The sequence below is a fragment of the Armigeres subalbatus genome, chromosome 2 (assembly GCF_024139115.2).
Source record: "Armigeres subalbatus isolate Guangzhou_Male chromosome 2, GZ_Asu_2, whole genome shotgun sequence".
Taxonomy (NCBI): Eukaryota; Metazoa; Arthropoda; class Insecta; order Diptera; family Culicidae; genus Armigeres; species Armigeres subalbatus.
The window spans coordinates 123,363,183-123,387,208 of NC_085140.1; the positions used below are offsets into that span (position 1 = coordinate 123,363,183).

At 41.9% G+C, this 24,026-nt stretch overlaps 1 pseudogene; it reads right to left on the reverse strand.

Moving 5' to 3' along the window:
* The window catches only part of LOC134209209 (uncharacterized), a 51,658-nt pseudogene extending 45,363 nt beyond the window's left edge, over positions 1–6,295 (reverse strand).
* Positions 6,296–24,026: the final 17,731 nt, after the last annotated feature.

Consider the following 24,026-nt stretch of genomic DNA (forward strand, 5'->3'; position numbering starts at 1 on the left):
AATCCAAACCAATCCAAACCAATCCAAACCAATCCAAACCAATCCAAACCAATCCATATCCAATCCAAACCACTCCAAACCAATCCAAACCAACCAAACCCAATCCAAACCAACCAAACCAAACCAATCCAAACCAATCCAAACCAATCCACATCCAATCCAAACCAACCAAACCAATCCAAACCAATCCAAACCAATCCAAACCAATCCAAACACAATCCAAATTCAATCCAAACCAATCCAAACCAATCCAAACCAATCCAAACCAATCCAAACCAATCCAAACCAATCCAAACCAATCCAAACCAATCCAAACCAATCCAAACCAATCCAAACACAATCCAAACCAACCAAACCAATCCAAACCAATCCAAATCCAATCCAAACCAATCCAAACCAATCCAAACCAACCAATCCAAACCAATCCAAACCAATCCAAACCAATCCAAACCAATCCAAACCAATCCAAACCAATCCAAACCAACCAAACCAATCCAAACCAATCCAAACCAATCCAAACCAATCCAAATCCAATCCAAACCAATCCAAACCAATCCAAACCAATCCAAACCAATCCAAACCAACCAAACCAATCCAAACCAATCCAAACCAATCCAAACCAAACCAAACCAATCCAAACCAATCCATATCCAATCCAAACCAACCCAAACCAATCCAAACCAATCCAACCCAACCAAACCCATCCAAACCAATCCAAACCAATCCAGATCCAATCCAAACCAACCAAACCAATCCAAACCAATCCAAACCAATCCAAACCAATCCAAACCAATCCAAACCAATCCAAACCAATCCAAACCAATCCAAACCAATCCAAACCAATCCAAACCAATCCAAACCAATCCAAATCCAATCCAAACCAATCCAAACCAATCCAAACCAATCCAAACACAACCAAACACAATCCAAACCAATCCAAACCAATCCAAACCAACCAAACCAATCCAACCAATCCAAACCAACCAAACCAATCCAAACCAATCCAAATCCAATCCAACCAATCCAAACCAACCCAAACCAATCCAAACCAATCCAAACCAATCCAAACCAACCAAACCAATCCAATCCAAACCAATCCAAACCAATCCAAACCAACCAAACCAATCCAAACCAATCCAAACCAACCAAACCAATCCAAACCAATCCAAACCAATCCAAACCAACCAAACCAATCCAAACCAATCCAAACCAACCAAACCAATCCAAACCAATCCAAACCAATCCAAACCAACCAAACCAACCAAACCAATCCAAACCAACCAAACCAATCCAAACCAATCCAAACCAATCCAAACCAATCCAAACCAATCCAAACCAATCCAAACCAACCAAACCAATCCAAACCAATCCAAACCAATCCAAACCAATCCAAACCAATCCAAACCAATCCAAACCAAACCAATCCAAACCAATCCAAACCAATCCAAACCAACCAAACCAATCCAAACCAATCCAAACCAATCCAAACCAATCCAACCAAACCAACCAAACCAACCAAACCAATCCAAACCAACCAAACCAATCCAAACTAATCCAACCAATCCAAACCAACCAAACCAACCAAACCAATCCAAACCAATCCAAACCAATCCAAACCAATCCAAACCAACCAAACCAATCCAAACCAACCAAACCAACCAAACCAATCCAATCCAAACCAACCAAACCAATCCAAACCAACCTAACCAATCCAAACCAACCAAACCAATCCAAACCAATCCAAACCAATCCAAACCAATCCAAACCAATCCAAACCAATCCAAACCAATCCAAACCAATCCAAACCAATCCAAACCAATCCAAACCAACCAAACCAATCCAACCAATCCAAACCAATCCAAACCAATCCAAACCAATCCAAACCAATCCAAACCAACCAAACCAATCCAAACCAATCCAAACCAATCCAAACCAATCCAAACCAATCCAAACCAATCCAAACCAATCCAAACCAACCAAACCAATCCAAACCAATCCAAACCAATCCAAATCTAATCCCAAACCAATCCAAACCAATCCAAACCAATCCAAACCATTCCAAATCCAATCCAAACCAATCCCAATCCAAATCCAATCCAAATCCAATCCAAATCCAAATCCAATCCAAATCCAAATCCAATCCAAATCCAATCCAAATCCAATCCAAATCCAATCCAAATCCAATCCAAATCCAAATCCAATCCAAATCCAAATCCAATCCAAATCCAATCCAAATTCAATCAAAATCCAATCCAAATCCAAATTCAATACAATCCAAATCCAATTCAAATCCAATTCGAATCCAAATCCAATCCAAATTCAATCCAAATCCAATCTTAATGATTTGAATGGTGCGATTTGTTCAATTCAAAGAAGCCCTCCTTACAAAGCAAGATCATGCTGTGGGTGCTGGGTTTGATTCCCGGTGCCGGTCTAGGCAATTTTTGGTTTGGAAATTGTCTCGACTCCCCTGGGCATAAAAGTATCATCGTGTTAGCCTCATGATATACGAATGCAAAAATGGTAACATGGGTTAGAAACCTCACAGGTAATAACTATGGAAGTGCTCAATAAACACTAAGCTGCGAAGCGGCTCTGTCATAGTGGGGGATGTAATGCCAATAAGAAAAAAGATTTTCTAATGCAAACTCATTTTTATCCAATTCTTCAGATCAATCCATTGGGTACCTATTGGTTCGCCAGAAATATGGGATTTTGTCAATTGGTTCGCTTATCCAAAAAGTTTGAGAACTTCTGAACTCAACAATATTATAGGAAATGGCTACTCGCAAAATCTCACATCTCTGGGGGTCGAGCTCACGACCTTTTGTTTACATGTGATTAAAGGCAAACTACCTAGTGCCAGAAAAGTCATTCTACTCAAATTTGGGTTATTGGCATAAACTATAGTTTTGAGTGGAAACAACTCACTTTTGGGTAGTTTTGGTTTTCAGTGTAGAATTCCCTGTCAGCCTACTGAGATTGAATCTTCTTATTGCTGGAATTTCAAATGACTTCTTGTTCTTCTTATTGGCATTACATCCCCACACTGGGACAGAGTCATCTCGCAGCTTATAGTATTCATTTAGCACTTCCACAGTTAATAACCACGAGGTTTCTAAGCCAAGTTACCATTTTTTCCTTCGTTTATTATGAGGCTAAAACGATGATACGTTTATCCCCAGGGAAGTCGAGACAATTTCCAAACCGAAAATTGCCTAGACCGGCATCGGGAATCGAACCCTGCCACCCTCAGCATGGTGTTGCTTTATAGCCACGCATCTTACCACTAGAATAAGGAGGGCCCCTTTTACGATTGAATTTCAAATTCGTTATCATTTTTTATTTTTTTATTGTGATTTGAAAATATTTTTTATATTTACTATGAAATAAGACATGCGTCCTACTTTATCTATCAATGTAACAATAAATGCGAATGCTTTTTTCAGGCTCACTTTACAACAAATACCATAGCTACGTAGTCTTACGTCACAACCCTATTGGGCTGCACTTATGAATTTTAGACTTATTTAAGTGATTTTTCAGAGAGACAGCGAGTCATCACTGGAAAGCTTTACTGTTGAGGTCGAATTACGTATCTGTAAAGTTTCATTACATACACGACAATAAGAAAAGATATCCCACTAAAAATCACTGAATGATTTTCTAATAGAACAATATAGTCGGGCAATCTAAAAAGCATACAACCAGATATTTTGATCATTTATGCATTTTTTCCTAAAATGTTGGATTAATAGTCTTATCATTCAGAAATAAAGGTTGCAGATCGGTTCATTTAATCATAAGCTACCCTAAGGGCGAATCAAAAAATTACAGGTCTAATTATTTTCAGTACATTTCATCACTTCATGGAATAGCGGGAAACCCCTTCAAAACATATACGACGAACGAGGTAACTCCATTCAAGATGCACTTAGGGTTAATATTGTTTGAAAAAGTTAGGTGGGATACGAGCTGTTACTTCTGCTGAACGAGAATGTAATACACTCAACTTTATATTGAAGTGCGATTCAAATAAACACGAAAAAGTCAAAAGCATACTAACGACTATTGCAGCTCTGCTTGAATTGCCTACGTGATTTCTGAATAACGGCTTTTATCGGCCTTACTGCCTGTTGTCCAAGGAAATTGAAATCATTGACTACAAAGTAAAACCACAGAAGTGTTTTGAATTTGATTGATTTGTTTGCAATCAATGCTCAAAGGGTTGCATTGATTTTGAATGACATTCTTCAGTCTCTGTCAAGAGATATTTAATTGAATTATTTTTACATCAGATCAGAACTTCATCGGTTATGTTCAATTATAAAAATAAGCAGTTCAATTCATCCCCGAAAGTAGATCATAATTAATAAAAAAAAATCTGAGATATATATTGCAAAAAAACTACACTAACCATCCGCAACCCGAATAGAAAAATCAAATCCGCGCCGCATCAACGATAATCCTGAGAACCAACCACTTCACTCGCAATATGGTGAAGATTTCCGAGCAAGGCGAAAAGACCCGGCCGACGGACAGAACAAATCTGCTGTCACATTCAATTTCTATCTAATCTGTGCTGTCTGACGATCCATCTTTAGCGAATCTAATTTAATTATTTGGCTCGAATGTACTCTTCTGCCGGCATCGCTTTAAAAAGCATAGCAAAGTGTGTCTGTTTTCCGATTCGGGATTGGATTGGGGTTGCTGGAGTTTTGTACATCTATCATCGTTATCCTGTTGTGATCCGCTGTATGCTAAAATCCGGCGGATGAATGAGCATTTGAAGGGGAGGAAGCCGACGACGATGTGGCAGTAGTCAAAAAACATAATTTAGATTATTACGCGTGACCAACTCCGACAACAGCTCGCATATTTCCCAAACAGGACAGTTGCGATGCCGAGGACAGAGGACGGTCATGGTTTGCCGATTGAGGGGTCATATTCGCACTTGCTCATCCAATCTGTTACGCTTCCTATAGACCGGGCAGAGAATTGATCCTATCTCTTTCACCGCAAATCCCACGAGAAGTCGCCGGCAGTAGGAGGGTGACGACTTCCGATGAACGGTAGAAATTATAACGAGATCATTTAAAATCATAAAAGTCTGGTTAAAATCCGTGACGAAGCAGATCCACGCAAATGCACGAGGGTGGACAGAATGTGAAGTTTTTCATGTAAAACAGTAAAAGCGTAGAGAAAGTAAGATTATTAGGAATGACTAACTGATTGTCGTATTCATAAATCGCAATGATAAGTTTTTATGCAATTTTTCATTTTACAATTTCAAATTTTCCATAAAATAATTCAATATTAGACTTTTTTGATTTTCCCTCAATTCCATATTACAGACCAAAACCCCCAAACCACTGCACCTTCCCTCCCCCTTTCGGACGTTCAAATACCTATCGGATATAAAAAGAATGTTTGTATCAGTCAAATTATTGACCTTCTCCGCGATGTTGTCCGCCCGTAGGGCAGGCATTCCTCTACGTACTTCTGCAAACCTCGGGCAATCGAATACCACGTCTTTTCAACATTCTCACACTCTGGACTTAACGGTGAATTAGTATGTTCAAACCGATGTAAGTACTTCCGGCAGCATCCGACAGAAACTACGTCAGGTGAAAGTTTACTTCACCATGCTTTCTGTTCATCCACACCGACAGGTTTGGGATGAGCCGGTCGGCCCACCTCCCTTTCTCCGTACTGTCCCACTCCTGCTGCCATCTTGCCATCGAACGACGTGGCTGTTGAAACTTAGCCGATCGTCGATCATCACTCCCAAGTGCTTCAGTGATCGCTTCGAAGCAATCGCATGGCCTCCGACGACGATCTCTATCCGCTGGATCGCTTTGCAATTGCTGAAAAATAGCACCTGCGTTTTGTGGTGAGCTATCTGCAGCTTAACACCGTTCATCCAGCGCTCGATCATGGCTATCGTCTCCATCACAAACACCTTCACTTCGTCAAGTGTTTCGCCCATCACCGCTAGTATCACGTCGTCTGCAAAACCCACGATTTTCCTGGGTAGCTGCAAAGTCAATACTCCGTCATACATCCCGTTCCAAAGAGTTGGACCGAGTATGGAGCCCTGGGGAACACCCGCTGTAACGCGCATCGATAGTCCTTCGTTCGTGTCGTAAATCGGAACACTACCCTGAAAATAACTGTGACACCACCGGCAGTACCGATCTCCTCGTCTCTTCTGCTTGGACGCCTTCTTAGCATAATCGAGGACTGTTCGAATTGCATCCACCGTCGATACTGCTTTACGGAATACAAACTGCATATTTGATAATCCACGCTCTCCCTCTGTAGATTTCGTCAGCCTATTGAGGATGATTCTCTAAAGGAGCTTCCCGAGCGTGTCTAACAGGCCTGTACGCGGCCGGATTGCCGGGTGACTTTCCTAGCTAAGCACAATAGGACAGCCCCATATAAAGGTGTGGCCAAAACTACCAAAAGGCCAATTTTCGATTTGGGCGAGTAAAATGTGATGAATACACAGCTTATAACCTATATTTCTATAATCAGCACGGTTTTTATTTTTTAGATTTTTTAGGGAGGGGTGGGGGCGTTCAAACTAGCCCCTCCTAGAAATGATATTTTTACGTTTTTTGGGAAAACGGACAGCTTTGCCATGTTTTCGTCTCAAAACTAACATATTTATATATCGTTACAAAGCTCTTAAACAGATCTATGCAATAGGCTTGATAATGTAATAATAGCTCCGTCCAGAATTTAGTTTTTAGTAGTTTTGTAAAAGCATATTTTATGCAAGTATTGTCCGCAGCACTTTACGCTCAACCACACCGAAAGCTCTCCGATCAGCCTCCTTCAACGTCCATGTTCCATGGCCGTATAAAGCCACCGGAAGAATCAGAGTAGTATACAGCGCGAGTTTTGTTTTCGTTTGCAGACTACGGAACTGGTTACGAAGCCCGTAATAATCCCTATTTGCAGCTGCAATACGCCTTTTCACATCGCGGGTAACATCATTATCGCACGTCACTAATGTTCCAAGATACACAAATTCTTCCACCACTTCTAATTTTTCACCATCCAGCAACCATTTCGCTACCACTACCACTAATGAACCCATGTTGATTGCCAGCCTTTGTTTAGCTGGTATTGATCGTGAGTCCAATCCTCGCTGTCTCCCTCTTAAAAGGCACAAAAGCCTCTTCCACAGCACGGCGATCAATCCCGATAATAGCGATAACGTCCGCAAATCCCAGGAGCATATGCGATCTTGTGATAATGGTACCGCTTTGCATACCAGCTCTCCTGATCGCTCCCAGGAGCGCTATATTGAACAGTAGATTCGAGAGTGCATCACCCTGCTTCAATCCATCTAAGGTAACAAATGACGTCGATATTTCATCCGCAACCCTTACACTTGATTTCGATCCGTCCAACGTTATACGAATCAGCCGTATCAGTTTCGCCATGTTCAAGCATAATTTGCCATAATTCATTCCGTTTCACTGAATCGTACGCCGCCTTGAAATCAATAAACAGATGATGTGTCTGCAAGTTGTACTCCCGGAATTTATCAAGGATTTGTCTCAGGGTAAACATTTGATCCGTCGTTGATCGGCCCTCACGAAAACCTGCTTGGTATTCGCCGACGAAGGACTCTTCAAGCGGTCTCAATCTGTTGAACAGAATACGGGACATAATTTTGTACGCCGAATTAAGGAGGGTTATTCCTCGGTAATTGGCGCACTCCAGTCTATGCCCTTTCTTAAAGAGAGGGCAAATGAGGCCGTCCAACCAGCTAGCAGGCATTTCCTCGTCTTCCCATATTTTCGACATAATATGGTGCAGAACTTCATAAAGCTGCTCACTGCCATGTTTGAGAAGTTCAGCCGGGAGCTGGTCCTTCCACGCAGCCTTATTGTTTTTCAGCTCTTTGACAGCTTTTTTAACCTCATCTAGTGTAGGTGACTCCACAGCTTGTCCATCGTCGCTAATATTTATTCTGTTCACCGATGCACCGTCACTTCCTCCATTCAACAAAGTCTCGAAGTGTTGCTTCCACCTGGCAGCCACTTCAGTTTTATCTGTCAGCAAATTCCCTTGTTGGTCGTTGCACATGAGATGGCGCTGTCTTTCTCCGCACGCCATTGACAGTTTCATAAAACCTCCGCATATCGTTCTGCTCCATTTTTTCCTGCGCCTCACTAATAACTTGTTCTTCTTCCTGCTTTTTCTTCCTGCGGTGGGTTCGTTTTGGCTGCTCTTGCTTCCTTGTACCGATCTCTATTCGATCGGGTACCTGACACCAACATCCGGCTTCTGGCAACGTTCTTCTCGTCTGTCACTCTCTGACACTCCACATCGAACCAACCCGTCCTGGGTCGCCTCTGTGCAGTGCCTACCACTTCTCGTGCTGTTGTGCTCACCGCTCCATGGATCGACTCCCATAGATCGTTGATGTTGTCGCTAACGTTGATTGCACTTATCCGTTCGTCGAGCTTCTAGCGGTACTCAGCCGATACTCCTTCCGCCGATAATCGCTGGATGTTATAACTCATCGTTCGCTGTGATCTTTCGTTCGATACAGTTGACAACCGTGACCAAATTTTACTGACAACGAGGTAGTGATTAGAGTCAATGTTCGAACCTCTGAATATCCGCACATCTATAACATCCGAGAAATGACGCCCATCCACCAGAACATGGACTATCTTGTTGCAAGTTTCACCATTTGGGTGTCTCCAGGTGTGCTTTCGGATGTTCTTTCGTGCAAAGTAGGTGCTACTGATGGCCATCCCTCTGGCAGCAGCAAAATTTACTAGCCGTAGGCCGTTGTCATTGGTAGCGGAGTGAAGGCTCTCCCTACCGATTATGGGACGGAAAAAGTCCTCTCTACCGACCTGAGCGTTAGCGTCTCCGATAACAATTTTCACGTCATGCTTTGGGCACTCTCCATAGGCTTTATCAAGACATTCATAAAACGTGCCCTTCACGTCGTCGGATTTATCGTTTGTCGGTGCGTACACGTTGATTAGGCTGTAATTGAAGAATTTGCCCCGTATTCTCAACACACAGATTCGTTCACTAATAGGTTTCCAACGCATCACTCGCTTCATCTGCTTGCCCATCACTACGAAAGCAACTCCATGCTCTGCTTTTTACCGCTGCTGTGATAGATGTTATACTTGAATGCAGTATTGGTCGTGGGGTCCACGGATCGGAATTCACGTTCTCCGGATCTAGGCCATCGGACTTCTTCAATAGCAGCCACGTTCACTCCAACCTTCTGCAGTTCACGAGCCAGAAGGCTCACTCGTCCAGGTTCATTTAGGGTCCTGACGTTCCGAGGTACCGAGTTTCCAATCATAGTTCTTATTTCGTTGCCGGGTCGGTTGCCAAAAATAACGTTCTCTTTTTCTTCTATCTCCATTTTTCGTGGTATTTGAGAGGCTTCAGTAAGCTACCTTACCGGGGTCGCGTTACTTACATCGCGATGATGGGGCTGCCACCTTAGGTATAGCTGACGCGATACAGCATTTCGTTAATCAGCCGCTGGGTACCAGGCAGACGCTGTTTGAGCCGCACCTCCTGGTGAACAGACGCTCGAGGCGTACCTTCTCACTCTAGCTGATGTCAGAAGGACAACAGTGCCCAGGCTGCACTACCAGCTAAGTACACAACCCTTAGCTGGCGGTCTTTTGTCATCGGACGACCCGTGGAAGCGTGAGATAGGGACTTGTGGGGACCAGAGCTCTGTTGGGCGCTCCTTCCTTGATGTCAACCCACCATTTTGCAGCCCCGCAGTACCCCGCAGTAAAACATCATGCACTACACTATTGAACTCTTAAGCTTTGAGGACCATGAATAAAATTCTGCCCAAACTCGCAATTTTGTAAGATACATGAATTTTAAAAATTGCCCATTTTTGCCTTTTTCGTGTACTAAGTATACGTAGAAGCTATATGATCACTCTAAAAGCATTAAAAAAAGCCCAAACACTCGTAGTATTGTATACCGATCGACTCAGTTCGAAGAATTGAGGTGATGTCTGTGTGTACGTGTGTGTGAATGTCTGCATGTGTGTGAGCAAAAATGGTCTTAACTCTTTTTAAGCACTTACTTTGAACCGATTTACTCGCAACAAGTTTCATTCGTCAGAGAGCGTTATTCCATTGTTCCCTATTGAAAATAGGCTGGATCGGACTATGGGCTCAAAAGTTATGGCCAAAATACATTTTCTTATAATGTACGAGAAAGACAACATTACCGCTAGGGGGATTAATCAGGTGTTTTGGTAAACTTCTTATTTTTCAATTTTAATCTGAGTTACTCAATAATGCCACTTTAATTGAATTTGGTCACGAAAACAATTCACATAACATTTTAAGGGGGAGGGTTATGCCTTAACGTTGCGCCTAATTCACGAAAAAATCACCTATCATATAAGAAGCGTTAAGCAGTGAGAAGGGAAGTTGTTCAAAGTTTACAATTTTGACATTACTACATTATAGAAGCGAATTTCAGATTTAACCATAACGTGTTGGATGAGTAGTGTGTTGAATAACTTCTTGCCACAATACCTTTTTACAATTATGAAAGAAATCTTAATGAAATATCAAATAAATGAAATTCCAATTCGTTGATGCCACAATATGACGCTAATTGAATCTGTTCTACCTTCCTTTGTTGATTTAATAAATTCTACTCAGTGAATTTTTAACACCAGAAGCTGATAGTGCTTTTTTGATCATTTTAGGAAATCTGTGTTGCGTCCATTTGTCTGTGATATGAATATAGAGTTTTTATGACCATTAGTATTTTATCCAGCACCAAACAGGCTTATTGCAAGCCAAAAAGTGACCAAATTCCGTTGGTTTTGTAGAATATGACAAGAATCGATACTATGCCGAAAATTGGCCCCATACCCCATTGAAGGCTCAGAAAAAATATTTTTCTTTTCTATCTATGTTTTTATGATGAACGCTTGAACGAACGTTGAACGCACGTGCTTTTCTTATGGAAGTTCAACAATAGGCGACAAAATTAGCCGTTCAACATTTAGCGGTTTCCCCTACCACTGTTTATTGCAGAATTCATAATTTTGACCATAAATACCTCCTTTTTTTCCTATTGTGCTAAGGCAAGAAAGTGCCTTCGTCCAGGAACTTTTGCAGCGCTTTCCTAAACATGTCTGGGTATGCCGGACCGGGGGCTTTCTTCGCTTTCAGGTGTTTAGTCGCTTCTGCAAGCTCGCTATTGAACACTTGTCGACAGGGTTTGCAGAAATTGCTCTCAATAGATAACGAACAACGATAAAAGAGAGGCAAAAACTGTTCCGAATCATAACAAGCCATGATAACAAATTTATCAAACTTGTATACAAGTGCGAAAAAACAAAATCGGATAGCAGCCCCCACAGAAAAATGGTGATTCTCGCTTTGTTTTCGCTCATTTCGTGTTGGTTACTGCACAGCTGTGTAGAACAAGTTGAAATGCCAGAGCCAGTGCTCCCCGCATTTGGAGCTTTCTAAAAGAAATTTATCATGGGGTATAGCCTCCCGAATCAGTTCTCTATCATGACAGCTTGCGAAAAAAGTCTCTCGCGGTATGCTACATATCGTATATGTATACAAATATGATAAGTAAGAGACTTGTTCATTCGATCTACGGGGTTTGCTTCTCCTTCTTCGTCGTACGTTGTTGGCGGCCACATGGTTGGATCATGTTTCGGGAAAAGACCCTCCACAATTGCCTTCAAATTGTCCGAGCACATATCAGCTTTCGTCGATGGGCCTTTGATTTTCGCCATCACGACCCGATACGCGTCCCCCCAGGGGTTGGCGTCTGCTTCTCGGCACAGCTCCTTGTAGCAGTCTGACTTGCTAAGTTGGATAACCCGTTTCAATGCGGTCCTAGCTTCCCGGAACGCCGCCTTGCGTTCTTCTTTCTCTGGCTCCGTCCTTGCTCTCTGTTCCCACCTGTGTTACTTAACCGCTACTGTGCCGAGATCTCCTGGTATTCTACTGTACAGAATCCACATAGAATCTATTTTTAGATTTCCATTACTCATTATTGTTGTCGTTGGCAGTCCGTCTCATCGTGAGTCCATTGTGTCCGTTTGTTCATGTCGTGTATCCAGTGATCGTTGCATTGTTTGGTTGCCATTTTATCCAGGTTACGTTGGAGGAATGCCTCCGAGAAAAACAAGTTGTCAGTCGTCATAAGGCAGCCGTGACGGTAAGGCACGTACCCCATACGCCACCGTATGAGCTGCGTGTATCCGGCGTCTGACGAAGGTTTGGTGGAGGGGCTGGGAATCGAACCCACGACCATTCGCATGTAAGGCGAACGTGTAGCCAACTACGCTACGGGACCTCCCTTGTTGTCGTGGCATTGTAGCGTCGCAAGCCGTTACCATCCTTCTTGTTAGCTCTTCGTGTTGCTCCAGGGTTTCGTCGCGAATCGCCTGGTGGTCGCTGTGAGTGTACTCCTCGCTAACTCTCTAGTCCTTACTTGATGCCAACGAAGGGCTGCAGAACATGATGTCAATGATAGACTCCCTCCCATCTCTTCGAAATGTGCTCACCGAGCCTTCATTGCACAATCGTACATCTAGCTTCGCTAGAGCTTCCTGCAGGATATATCCTCTTGTGTTGGTCACTTGACTGCCCCATTCCACGGTCCAGGCATTGAAGTCACCTCCTATGACTACCCGCCTTCGTCCGATCAGCTTATAAGTTAACTGATCCAATATCTGGCTGAACTGCTGCACGATCCACCTCAGAGGTGCATAGCAGCTGCATACGAAGACGCCCTTGATTTTGGCAATCACGAAGCCTTCACATGAACTCTCCACCATTTCTTGAATAGGGAATTCACCCATGGCTTGTATCGCAGCCACACTCGTTCTATCTGTCACCCGGTTGCCGTTATCAGGGGGAACTTGATACGGCTTTGCAATTATCGCGAAATCGCACATCGTTTCTGCTGTAGACTGTCATAACAGTGGCTGTGCGGTTTCACAATGATTCAGATTAATCTGAACTATCTCCACTACTGCTGGCCTGCGATCTTATGGTCAGTGTCATTTCCGTCCTCTGTAATGCAAAGCATACACTTCGGTCTTTGCGTGCAGTCTGCAGGCCTGTTTTCCCACATTTCCAGCACATGTTCGATCTGTGTGGACCTTTACAAGCTCCTGCCTGGTGTCCAAAGCCCAAACACTTGAAGCATCTCTCCGCAGATTTGCTCACTTCTGGGGCGGCTTTCAATGGGCATTTCGACCACCCAACCGTCAGTTTGCCTACTTCTAGTGCCTTATGAGCAGCGGTAACTGGCAGGAGATCGTAGTAGTCAAGGCTTGTGAACAGAGGTTTTTTTTTGACGTCTGATTTTTTTGCCTCTGAAAATGTGTTTCTTAGTATCAATTCGAACCGGAAGATTTTTCATGGAGCCTATGTACTGAGAACCGCAAGCATCATTCGCAGAAGTTGAGGACAGCAGTGTATCTGGCGGTGCCGGATCGATCAGGGGAGTACAGCACTGCACGATACATCCTTTACGGCGGGTCGGATTCGATCAACGGTGAGCTGATGGAATAGGCGAGCCCGATTTGTTAGATTGAGTGCCGTTCTTGACGGTCGATGGACGTGGTGGATTCGGCATTCGGTCAGCGAGTGAGTACTTGAATGGCTGGTGCACTTAGTAACGGATGGACAGGCTGAAGAACCAGGTAAGTGACGAAATCATGTGTCCGACGAAAGGCCGCGATTCATAAGCCGTATGGCATCCACGGAGATCACCCCGTGCCACCGTAAAAAAATGACATTTATTAGTCATTTCCAAAAAAAGAGATAAATTACAAAATAATCATAGTTCAGGCACAAGTGCATTTTTGAATCACTATCTAATATTGCTCATCATACCTAACCTATGCAGCAACGTCTAAAACCTACTTGGATTAGTTTATATTTTCACAATTTTTCACTTTTATACAAATATACTAATGTGACCAGCAAGCGTCCTGCGAAACGCGGGACGCCTATCTGGATTGCGTCACTGGCTTGCAAATGGATCCTCAAAAAGTGCATTTCGCATAGATTTTGGTCCCAAAAAAATTAGAAAAATATTTGTAAAGCTTTATGAATTGAAGAAAATTTGTAAGACGAAGTTGAAAAATGCAGCGTCCCGCGAAACGGATCACATTCACAAATACGGTCAACTGGTCAACTTAAAAAAGTAGAAGGTTGTATCAGAGACACGACCGCAAAATCAACGTAGAATTACGTATTAAAGTGCAGTGACTCAGAACAGTAATTGTCGGTTTTTTGCATAAATCATTTTTCGAATTTGATTTTTACCATTCATCAATTCACGCGCCAGATGACTAATAGCCGAAATGTAGGCCATTAACTGTGTATAACAAGTTTTCAACAGTGCCTGATGAAATTCAATTTTTCAATAGTTTAGCACTTTTATTCAATTGTTTATAATAGTTGCTCAAAATCTTAAAGAGTTTGTCGATCGATTGATACAAAAATCATCAAAATCGGTTGGAAGATGGCTGAGTTATCAGCTCATACTTCCTGACCACTTTTCGTGACGGTCTCAAATTTGATTCTGCAGAATGACCCCCCTATATTTTCCCGTAAGACGTATTCTACGTCAAAATACATACTGGAAAGATGCGGGTTGGCACACAATTATTTGCTAGTATCTTAGTTTTCTCTTATACAAACTTAATCAATATAACTAATAAACTTTGAATAACAACATAATTTGAGGAAGTCCCTATTTCCATTCTACCTCATATTTGTCGTGCATTTTGGCATTATTGTAGAAATAATATAAATTTGGCTCGAAAATCGTTATTGGACCAAAAGTTCACATAAAATGGAGTAAATGGAGATTAGACAGATATTAAATTAAAAGTACTTTAGAACGTAGATCAATATTTGATTAGACAAAAAAACATTAGCTGACCCATAATCGTGTGCGGAGTGTATAGTTTTAAGTTTCAAGGTACCCAAAGTTAAACAAACAATAGTTTTTTTTTCAATTTGATTCATCCTAAATAACCCATTTATATGAAAATATTTTAAGTTTATGTTTTTTGTAGTAGTTCAACAATGGATTTGATTCTGCACTATTGCATACCAAATATAATTGAATGCGTAATATTTTATCACACTGCAGTACATTCATGATTGTTATTATGTTTGTTAAATTAATAAAAAATATTATAAAATTAAGATGCAGTATTCTAAATTCATTTAATTCATTACAGTTTACAGTTTCAACTGCAATCCAACTCATAAACCCTAATTTTGATATAAAAAACAATTTTCAAAATGTTAGCATATTTTTTGAAAGCTTATCCCATAGTAAAACCTAGTAAGGGGTGCTCATAGTAAGAATTTATGAGATTCTTAAACTCATTTAAATTTGAAAAGTTCTCGTGCTTCGCGATCTACAAAATTTTGGATTTAGTCTCATTTTTACTAATAAAAAAAAATATCTTCTTCTTCTTATTGGCATTACATCCTCCCACTGGGACAGAGCCGCCTCACAGCTTAGTGTTCATTAAGCACTTCCACACTTCCACTGCGAGGTTTCTAAGCCAGGTTACCATTTTTGCATTCGTATATCATGAGGCTAGCACGATGATGCTTTTATGCCCAGGGAAGTCGAGACAATTTGCAATCCGAAAATTGCCTAGACCGGCACCGGGAATCGAACCCAGCCACCCTCAGCATGGTCTTGCTTTGTAGCCGCGCGTCTTACCGCACGGCTAAGGAGGGCCCCTAGAATAGAAAATATAGGATGTGCAATAGTCTCAATACCCTTGAAAGTTCAATTAGTGCGCGATTGGACACGTTTGGAAGCGCAGAACGATCTCGAGATCCGCGTTATTTTGTACTGCCTTGTGTGGTCGGAAAAATAAATAACCAGTGCGCGATCGAACGTTTTTTGGAAGCACAGGACGATCTCGAGATCCGCGTTATTTTGTTCTGCAATGCGCGGTTCGAAAGAAAAATAATTAGTGCGGCATCGAACGTGTTTTGGAAGTGCAGAGCGATCTCGAGATCCGCGTTATTTTGTTCTGCCTTGCGCGGTCGTAAAGATAATTAATTAGTGCGGGATCGAATGTGTTTTGGAACCGCAGAACGATCACGAGATCCGCGATACTTTGCTCTGCTTTGTGCGTTCAATCTAATTTCACGTTACACACGGCATTCCGTTTACCAAAACGAACCTAGCTACACTCCCCACCCCATCTAATATCCCAGTGATTTCTCGTGGAAGTGCAGATGACTCGTCGGCTTCCATCAAAGCGAGTATCACGTCAACATTTTCCTACCCATTCCTCAATTGACCTGCATTCGGACACGGCCGGCGCCGGTATTCTTAATTTTTGGTAACCAGTTTTTACACATTGAGAATGATGTTAGTCCCAAATATCATCTGTTGGTTCTCTGTGTAATCACAGCTGGCTTGGCAATAATGGAGTAGCAACCGTGGGCGGTCAATCATGCTCATGCTCATGCTCATGCTTATGAGCAGCGGTAACTGGCAGACAAATTATTTATCACTGTCTGTGTGCCTCCGTACCCCGCAGCTCTTCTTCCGACGTGATCTCGTATTGGTCTCTGCACAAAATCACCATCTCTGGAGTTAAGGCTTTAACTTCCACCTCTGAGCCCAACGATTTGGCCATGCGCTCTTGCATAATCGAGCTATGAACCGCAGGGTCCTTCTTTAACTCGGAGAGCATCTCTCCGGTTTGTGCGCGCCTGGTCCTTATCACGTTTTCGCCCTAGTCCCTCAACTCAGGATATGTTCTAACTTTTTTGAGAAACGCTGCATACGTCGACTGCTGTTGTTCCTGCTGCTTCTGCTTTTTTTGCTCCTGCTTTTGCTGATGTTGTTGCTGTAGCACTACTGCTACTGACGGCGGTGATCTCATCAACCCACTACTAGCGAACGGGTTCGCCGCTCCTGCATCTGCTTCTGCGTGATTTGTTATATTATTCATTCCATAGGGCCCCCCTCCAAACCGTTATCACCACCCGTCGTACGTAGTCGCTTATGATCCATGGATTATCATTGCAAGCAGTGAGCTCCACACGGGCGCACTTATATGGCCGTGTTCAGAGTCGAAAATCTCAACCGATCCTAGTCTTCTTCTTCTATGAAAAAATGCTGTCTATTCTACTAAAGTTCTTTTTTGACCTTTCTTATGTGATTTTTTCAATACATATTACGATGCATGAGAAAGGCATCATCACCGCTAGGTGGATTAATCTGGGTTTTTTTTCATGGGAACTACGCTTGATAAATGTATCCGTATTTTATACATGTGAAGATAAAACTTCCCACGAACTTAAAAAGCAACCATATCGTTTGATGACACACATGAAATTGTCTAATGTACCGTTGAAATAAGCATTGTCTGACAAAATCCCGTACCGAAAATCAGTGCTAAATGCTTTCCTTCAACCCAAACCAAACCATTATTGAAACGCATTAACATTTTAATTTGACTCTTGCGCGCCACCTCTTATTCTATGACCCTCCTGGAGTCAGGGGACTGCAGCGAATCGCTAGAGAACGATCCGGAAATAATCAAATACAACAACTCGGTGTTTTGTCGTGGTTGCGATTTTCAAACACAAGCTGCCGGGGTCATCCGCATGTTTCCTGATTGTAGGACCGAGGAGGGTGGAATGACGTTGCAAGTCGGAACTAGAACCTATCGACAATCGGAAAGCAAGCGAAACGAGACACTCGTTCTCCTCTAATTCAATTAGGTTCTATACGTCGACTTCTATTCGAACACTCGAATTATGCGATATTTTCTTACGGATCACAAAATTTACGCTAGATGAATCTCGATGTGAAGGGTCGTACACAGAAATTTGGTTCTTATTATTTAAGAATATGTTATCAATCGGCACTACAACTGTCAAAGCACTTTAAAAATATAACCCCCCCTTTCAAAACTAGGATTGAAATACGTTAGCTGCGTATGCAGTTTCATGCAATTGTTTTGGAATAGGTAACTGAAATTTTAATCTATTAACTATACTTTGGTTTCTGGACTGATGAATATAGGGTTACTGCTCCTGGATTTCATATCATAGCTCCGATATTCATCTCATGAAAAACTAAGCAATGAAAAGAAATTTGATAGGTTTCTTATTTTTGTTATTTTTTTCAGCAGTGAGCACGCATGTTAGCAAAAAGATGCAACTTTGTTTAACGATGAAATAAATATGTATTCAGTGAGATGGGAAATGGATGGGTGTGGTTCAAACAATAATGTTTTTACTACCCGACATTTCGGATCTGTTTGGCAGTCTTTTTTCTGGGAAAAATAGTTTCGCTGGTTACGTTGTTTTGTAAACAGTAAAACCACAGATGACAGATATTTAAGCTAGAACAATTTTATTGAAAATCTTGAGTAAACTTTTGAATTAGGTTTTACAACGAATAAACACAACCTCAAAAAAAGCTTCGATTCTCAATGGCTATTGTTATGGAGCATGCGTGGCTGGACGTTCAGGTCTATTTGTTCCAACATAGCTCCACAGTCGATTCGTTCCTGCAGGGTATCGGCAATCATAATGGCTTTGTCGACATCTCTCCTTGAGCGAAGTAGCTCCAAGTTGATCAACTGACATCGGCTTTCGTAACTCGGTAGGCGAAACGGATCCAGCCAAGGTAGCCTACGAAGCGCGAATCGAAGGAAACTGCGTTGAACAAATTCGATTCTCTCAGTACCGTTGTTGTAAGACGGACTTCAGACAACAGAACAGTACTCTAGAGTCGAGCGCACCAGAGAGCAATAGTGAGCTTTTAAGGTCACTCCTGACGGAATCCACGTTTCACAGTGCTCGCGTGTTCGGGGGCACACCACTCGATACGGAGGCAGTGCACAACTGTCATTTTTGTTGATTTTGCTTTTCTGCGTCGAAGCATGCGTGAAAAAATAAAAATGGCAGTTGTGCGTTACTTCCGTATCGAGTGGTATGCCCCCGAAAACGCGAGCACTTTGAATCCTGGATTCCGTCAGGAGTGATTTTAAACAGTATACATATGTCGGTGAAATTCTTCGCAACTCTGAAGATGAATCCCATAGTTCTGGATGCTTTGTCGACGATGAATGAGATGTGTTGCTTGAATACTAGTTGCGAGTCTAGGATCACGCCGAGGTCCTTCACATGGCTCACTCGCTCTATTTCTGTACCAAGAAGGCTGTACACCCAGTTTTTTTTTTACATGGTTGGAATTCATCAATTTCTCGGTTAACCCGAACTTTCACAACTTTTTAAATACCCCCTGAATTTTCTTTGATTTTTTGTGAATTTTTTGGTGGGATCAACTCATTGTTTCAATGACGCTGAAGGTCTTAAACGACTAAAACCAAACCGTGTAAAAAAAACCTGGGTGTAGTTGCAAACGATGGGCTGTTTTTTTTTCGTTAAAACGATATGACAGAACACTTGGCCGGGTTTACCACCATTCGGTTCAGAGAGCACCAATCCGTTGTCATCTGCGTAAGACAACCTAGGACATTTGATAACGAGGTGTACATCGATGAAAAAGATCCGGAAGGTCAGTGGTCCTAGATGACTCCCTTGTGGTATACCATATGATGCATGAAAACTTTTAGAGATGCATTCCCCAATAGCTACATTGCAAAAAATTTTGACTTTTACTGGTAATGTAATCAATAAAACTAATGTAAATGCAGATCATATAATCGTTTTCTCAATGTAATTATGTGTTGAAAATCATGCACATAAACAGAGCATGAATTAAACCGTATAAATATATCACCTTACCATTTGTTACCGCTGGGCATATACTGTGCGTCAGATGATAGCTTGGCGAGGACTTCAAATTACACCTGTCACCTGTCACCTGTCATTGGGCAGATATTGGGAAGAGAGACAATGGAAAGAGTACGTTCTGAACTAGCCCATTTATTATCTAAATGCTAGTTATAGTCAGAGTCTCTTAATTCTCGTGTATACATGGATGAGACAGTGTGCCATGAGCTACAAAAGCTCACGTAGCACGGATTCAGTGCGACGAGAGAAGCTAGCGCGCGCATAAAATAACTGAGTGAGCGTGTCTCAATGTACGTCTCATGAGACTCATCTCATGCGCTAGGAATGCATAGCTGGCGTTACTTAGGCAACGATTTTATTGAATGAAAATTTCCCGCCCAAGATGTTTTACGCACCTTCGCTGTTATTTGCAAAGATTTGCCATGGCAAACAGCGCATGAGCTAATCCAGGGGGGGAGTAAGCCTGTCATCCACGAACAAATCAAGCCTACCTAAGATGTATTATCCGGGCCTCGCCGCTTGGGAAAGGCGGGCCACCCTGGGCCACCCCGCTTGGCAAGTGTAACATTTTTCGAACTGGAATCTTGTAGGATATTGGTTAACCTACACTACTGCTGACTAACGAAAAAAATGTGGGATTGTTTATTTACATTTGCTTCATACTACATGCAGAGGAGGCGCGATGCACCGCATATTACCCCCCTGAGCTAATCGCATTGAGAAGTCTCAATGCGACTCACCAATGTTAATGTGAGGTACACAAGCTTGGTGAGACTCGCGTGCGCTAAATTTTATGTGCGCGTAGCAATCGTTGCTCAATCTCATCCTTTTTTGTACGCGTGCATGATGTCTGGTTATAGTTACAAAGACAAGGGTTTAAACACGCGCCTAACCGAATTATGTAGGTATTTCAATTATATTGTAATTACTTAAGCTAATGTTAATAAATATTGCAGCTTAAAGCTGCTTCGCACCCAGATACGGAGTTTGCGATCTGCTAGAAATAATCGGCCATGAGCAGCCCTTCCTTTGTCGCCGTAACATACTTTAAGATAATTCGAAAGAATTAATGTCAATCTGAAGATGAATCAACCACCATCGTCAATTGATTCTCAGGCGGGAGATAGCGGCAATAACTCACCCCGTATTGTGCACCCAAAATACAAATCTGACAATTATTGTATAAAATCTGGGCATATACAATTCTGTAAGCTTTTTATACAAATATTGTATTAAAATAATACAAATCTGTATTATTTTAATACAATATTTGTATAAAAAGCTTACAGAATTGTACATGCCCAAATATTATACAGTTTCTGTAAGGTTCTTATGCAGAACTGTATTAAAATCTGCCATCCCCTGGTTGGGTGTGGACTTACCGTTGTTGTATGTCAACAAACATTAACACGTCTAGCAAGAACTCTACTCGTATTGCTCTACGGCTGCAGCAATGAGGGACCAACTGTTTACTTCGATGACATTTACTTTCAGGGTGCAGCAGTCGTAAAAAGTGTAGACAACAACCTTCCGTGCACCTTGTTTTCGCTACTCGTCACTGAGTGGCGATACCGGCGTTTCTATCTGTGTTGTTAAGCCTGCAACTCTATGTTCTGAGATTTTCATAATTTTCACCATGAGCACATGGAAGAATGGTAGTTGGAAATCGATAAAATGTATGGGAAAATCAGTTATTTCGCAAATTTATGGAAAATGAAGATGTTTTAGAAGAAAGTAGAGATAAGGAATGAAGTATGAGGTGAAAAGATTATCTCCTGCACTTAGTTTGCACTGATTAGTAGTTTTATAGTGTTGAAATTTCAATTTTACTACCACTGAAAAAACGCCATCTCTTGCATTAATCGTTTTGACTGGTACCTTATTAGAAGCAGAGCGCGCAATAAGGGACCGACTGTTTACTTCGATGGCATTTACTTCCAGGGTGCAGCAGCCGTAAAAAGTGGAGACAACAACCTTCCGTGCACCATGTTTACGCTACTCGTCACTGAGTGGCGATACCGGCGTTTCTATCTGTGTTGTTAAGCCTGCAACTCTATGTTCTGAGATTTTCATAATTTTCACCATGAGCACATGGAAGAATGGTAGTTGGAAATCGATAAAATGTATGGGAAAATCAGGTATTTTGCAAATTTATGGAAAATGGTGGTGCTTTAGAAGAAAGTAGTGATAAGGAATGAAATATGAGGTGAAAAGCTTATATCCTGCACTTAGTTTGCACTGATTAGTAGTTTTATAGTGATTAAATTTCGATTTTACTACCATTGAAAAAACGCCATCTCTTGCATTTATCGTTTTGACTGGTACCTTATTCAGCGGCGCGAATGGGAAGCCACCAAAAGAGCAATAGAGCAGGAGAGGAAGGTCATGCATGAAAAGTATAAAATACTAGAAATGCGATTGGCAAACCGACGAAAGACGACCAAACCCAATCAACTGAATCGGGCTGCTGAGCCGGCAGTACCTACCACTTATGGTGCTCTGCATAGTGAAGCTGGTGCCAACAAATCATCACCCGATAACGTACCGAAGCGAGATAAATCGGTTGAGTTGAAAAAACAACATTCTGTTATACAACCGACAGGAGCCGATCCATCAGTCGATCGTCCGCTAATGAATGAGATCCAGCAGCGAAAATGTCGCGCGTTTCTCGACAGTTCTTCAACTGCATCGATACTACATTGCGTTGGTAATGTGGAATCATCGTATAACTATATTTCCTTTGTACTTCCTGTGGTAATACAGTCCAATTTACCATCAGAAACTACAGATCATCAGATTGTAACACGACCGAGCCTTCTCTAGCAGCACACATGTTTCACATAAGTTACTGCAACTTATATGGGACCGGATTCAGTCACAATCAAGTTGCTGCAACCATTTTTGTCTGACTTGTGCTGCTCGGGGTTGAAAACAAAGAACCAGTTGGGATGTGTTCCGGATTAGAAATTAAGCTATCAGTATTTGCGATGGAAACTGCTATACGAATCAAAATAATCGTCACCGTTCCCCGTTTCACAGTCAATGAAGTAAAGCCGACGCGTGTGATCCAGTGGGCCAAAATTGAGTACTTCATCCGATCAAGCTCACCCCCCGGCTTTGTGGAATCAAATGCGCCGGATCCTGCTCCACCCCCCCGTGAGATTTATAAATCAACTATTAGCTCTGAGCAGAGAACACCCGAACAAGGAGAATGTAACGAAGAACAATGGCAAAGATGTTAAAGACGCCAGGAAAACGGCACCAGCGACTGATGGGATTGCTCAACAAAGACAGAGAAAATGTAATGTTTAAGATGAGTTTTGGGTTTGGTTTCGGGTGCATAGTTAGTGCTTCGATACATACGTTACCAATTTAGAACGAGAAAAGTATGCGCGATAAGAGACCTACCAGAGATTGGATGACGAAATGCTTGTCAGGAAAATCTATCGTTCAACAGCGTTTTGCTAGATAAATTATATACTTTGAAGCACAAAATAGGCATAAGTATTAGATTAGATTCTGATGTTAGAAATACTGTACGCCGTCAGTTCTCGGTTATTGTACTAGCTTAGTCCGCTATCGGTATCCATCCCAGCGGGTTGGTTAGGTTTGGATGATGGGTTTCCACCCAAGTAGTTGAGACAGTTGAGAGACATTATATAGAGTTAGAGTAAAATCAGCAGTGATTCAAATCGTTCGGGGATGTCAGTTTGAATATGAATCTGAAACATTGAATTTCCCAGCAGCTGTTCTAGATTCAGTTTTTATACCAGTCAACTGTCAAAAAAATAAAACTGGTATAACGCTCCGTTCTATTTTCTGCAGATTTGAACCACGATTGAATCACGAAATTCAAATATTTTTCAATTGTTTTGGTGTATGGATGCGTCATTTTATCTACGGATCAATCCACTTTGCAATTCTGGCGCCTTTCTTGGCAGTAACATAATGATTTCAATTAATTGAAAATTTGAAAAACATGAATAGAACACTGCTGGGGAAACCAGCGAGTTTGTTCTATTTTGCTCCAGATGCAAACTAGAATAGTGGTCGAAAATTTAGAATCAAACTGAATCACTCCTGATTTCACTCTTAGGCTGTGTCGATCAATTGTGCGTAATGTGACGCTCAGTAACAGCGAAATTGGATTATTGGTAAAACTGGGACATATGACCAGTGTTA